The sequence below is a fragment of the Oreochromis niloticus genome, linkage group LG12 (assembly GCF_001858045.2).
Source record: "Oreochromis niloticus isolate F11D_XX linkage group LG12, O_niloticus_UMD_NMBU, whole genome shotgun sequence".
NCBI lineage: Eukaryota > Metazoa > Chordata > Actinopteri > Cichliformes > Cichlidae > Oreochromis > Oreochromis niloticus.
In genome coordinates this window covers 13,991,463-13,995,434 of record NC_031977.2, presented here as the reverse complement: position 1 = coordinate 13,995,434, position 3,972 = coordinate 13,991,463, and positions in this window count along the sequence as shown.

Sequence of the window (3,972 nt, the reverse complement as noted above, 5' to 3'; positions counted from 1 at the left end):
GGAAGACGCGATGCGTTCAATGGCTGTCCAAAAGATTGTAACAATAAAACCCACGAGAACGGCCTCTCTGGGCTGAAACAAGAAACCGGGAATAATGGAAATAACGTTGCAACTCAGCTGTTATTATTGTTTTATGAAGGAAGAACATAGGTTCACTTTACAAGGCCCATTAAACAGCAGTCGCTGCATATTATGCCCGCATCGAAAGACCTAATCACTTTGTACTAATTTTTGACTGGATTTCGCAACAAGAATTCACACGTGATTGTTGTCCAGAGTCAACATTATTGGATCAGGACTTGAAAGAGGCATTGCTATGAAATCAGACCGATTAGGACACTGTGCTGAATAAGATGATAGTTTTTACTGGCATTCCATGTTTCCTTCTTTAATTGTGATGGCGAATCAATACTGAAACGTGAAAGGAGACTATGGTACAAGGCCCGAGAAATATAATTGCCTATCCTGTAGGCTCCCACCTATGCTACTGGACCATATGAATGTTATTCATAATAACCAAAGCCATTGGATGAGAGCAAGGCTAGGGCCAGAATACGCACTTATATTTTATTCCCATCTTATCCAATTTTCTACTTCGTTATATTTTATATGAAGATATTGTAGTTATCCTTCAGGTTTTAAATGTAAACCTATTGACAGATTACACGACGCAACTCTAGATAAATATAATTAATGAAATTATCTGTAATGCTGTATGTCCAAAGTGATATACAGTATATATGAATCAAACACATGACACCCTAAAGCAGGGGGAAACAGGTAGCAAATTTCTGATAAATTATTCTGATATAATAACTATGATAAATGACAATGATAAATTATTCGGATAATTATTCAAATTTCTGATAACAGCAACAACAACAAAACACTTCAAAATGAACATTACAACCTATGTTTGAAAGCATTTTAACAAATTATATTCAAAGACAGATGAGCACCAGCATAACCAATTTTGTCCTTATAATTCTGTTATAATTTAAAAATCATATATAATTACACGCTCAGGCTATCACTAAGCTGTTCTATTGTGCGTGGTGAGATTTTACTTCTAATCTAAACCTTTTCAATGTGACAGGAGTTACTTTCTTATGACTTTAAGAACCAAAATTATTGTCTCTCCGAGGAGTCACTGAAGGGTACACCAGATGAAGTATTACATTCAGAGGAGGGGCTTTAAAACCTCGGACACAACGCCACCCTCTGGTGACAATGGAGACATACTTTTTTGCCAATCTCCCTGCTTGGCAGACAGGAGGAAAACAAAGAACAAAATGTTGAGGTTTACCATTTCAGCGTTCATAAATTGGAAACTCCGATGTGATGACCAATTTATAAAAAATATGAAAGTCAGACAAAATATGATGATTCCTATATCTTTAGCCATAACATTTTCATTTCCAGACTTTGCTCAAATTATCTCCTTTAACATCTCTTATCTGCAAATCTAACTAATCCCCTAATCCTACTGTTACTGTACTAAAGCAGCAGAGATAACTTCTTGGCCTACAGCACTATCAAGCTTGTGTGTTTTTTCTCAGTCAAGCTCTCACTGAAATATTATCTCTCCACTTTGATCTGGGGAACAAACACACCGTAGAGAACAAGGCAATCTCCAATAGATTTAAACATTTAAAAAATAAATTTAGAAGAAAAAAAAAGCATGAAATACATAAAGTGTGGAATTTATATATATGCATGTGTATATGAAGTAAACCTGGTATTTAACCCCCCCTCCTTTCTTGTCCTTTTAATTTTACCTGTGGTGAAGATTGTTCTTCATTCCAGTGTAGTTACAAGTTATTAATGTACAGTGGCTTGCAAAAGTATTCGGCCCCCTTGAACTTTTCCACATTTTGTCACATTACAGCCACAAATTACAGTTAACTGGCAATTACAGCTGCCAGTCTTTTAGGGTATGTCTCTACCAGCTTTGCACATCTAGAGACTGAAATCCTTGCCATTTCTTCTTTGCAAAACAGCTCCAGCTCAGTCAGATTAGATGGACAGTGTTTGTGAACAGCAGTTTTCAGATCTTGCCACAGATTCTCGATTGGATTTAGATCTGGACTTTGACTGGGCCATTCTAACACATGGATATGTTTTGTTTTAAACCGTTCCATTGTTGCCCTGGCTTTATGTTTAGGGTCGTTGTCCTGCTGGAAGGTGAACCTCCGCCCCAGTCTCAAGTCTTTTGCAGACTCCAAGAGGTTTGCTTCCAAGATTGCCCTGTATTTGGCTCCATCCATCTTCCCATCAACTGTGACCAGCTTCCCTGTCCCTGCTGAGGAGAAGCACCCCCAGAGCATGATGCTGCCACCACCATATTTGACAGTGGGGATGGTGTGTTCAGAGTGATGTGCAGTGTTAGTTTTCCGCCACACATAGCGTTTTGCATTTTGGCCAAAAAGTTCCATTTTGGTCTCATCTGACCAGAGCACCTTCTTCCACATGTTTGCTGTGTCCCCCACATGGCTTGTGGCAAACTGCAAACAGGACTTCTTATGGTTTTCTGTTAACAATGGCTTTCTTCGTGCCACTCTTCCATAAAGGCCAACTTTGTGCAGTGCACGACTAATAGTTGTCCTATGGACAGATTCCCCCACCTGAGCTGTAGATCTCTGCAGCTCGTCCAGAGTCACCATGGGCCTCTTGGCTGCATTTCTGATCAGCGCTCTCCTTGTTCGGCCTGTGAGTTTAGGTGGACGGCCTTGTCTTGGTAGGTTTACAGTTGTGCCATACTCCTTCCATTTCTGAATGGTCGCTTGAACAGTGCTCCGTGGGATGTTCAAGGCTTGGGAAATCTTTTTGTAGCCTAAGCCTGCTTTAAATTTCTCAATAACTTTATCCCTGACCTGTCTGGTGTCTAAATCCAGTCGAGAATCTGTAGCAAGATCTGACAACTGCTGTTCACAAACGCTGTCCATCTAATCTGACTGAGCTGGAGCCGTTTTGCAAAGAACGGGCAAGGATTTCAGTCTGTAGATGTGCAAAGCTGGTAGAGACATACCCTAAAAGACTGGCAGCTGTAATTGCAGCAAAAGGTGGTTCTACAAAGTATTGACTCAGGGGGCTGAATAATTACACACACCCCACTTTGCAGTTATTTATTTGTAAAAAATGTTTGGAATCATGTATGATTTTCGTTCCACTTCTCACGTGTACACCACTTTGTATTGGTCTTTCACGTGGAATTCCATTAAAATTGATTCATGTTTGTGGCTGTAATGTGACAAAATATGGAAAAGTTCATGGGGGCCGAATACTTTTGCAAGCCACTGTATATGGAAGTATTCTAAAGACTCTCTCCCCCCTCTTTGGGCACTTCACTAGGGTGGTCAGGAATATGTCAGGGATGACTTCAAACTCCAAAGAGCACCTGAAGCCTGCCGGAGGGACCTTAAAATCAGAAGGCGCAGATACCAAATATGTTAACACCTCAGGAAACCTGAGAAAGGGCACGAAATATAATAAATAACCAGGGGAAAAAAAAGAATAGATTGGGAAAAGACATGTATGAACTGGAACCAGGGGTGGGGAGGGGGTGGGGGCAGGGGCATTGAAGAAAGCAAAGCTTCTTAAAAATGAAGGGTAAAAAAAAAGATGCAGATAAAGTAGATACAAAATAAACCAAAGGAAAAGAGAATTTGATAAACAGGAAGAAAAAAAAAGGGAACCAAGAGGAGGGGAAAAAAAAAGAAAAGAATGAAAGAATGGCTGTTGGGTGTGGATTTCCACCCACAACAGAAAACAGAATTACACAACTGGAAATGCAAAGTCAATCCAAATAAATATATACATAAATCATCAAGAGCTAGGAAAAGCAGACAGTGATAGACCTGGTTGCAGGAACAGGGTAACCGGTAGGGTTTCTTAGAAGGTCTGTTGAACATACAGGCATACCAGATGTCTAAAACCACGCAGGTGGATGATCCCAGAGAGACAGGCAAAGGC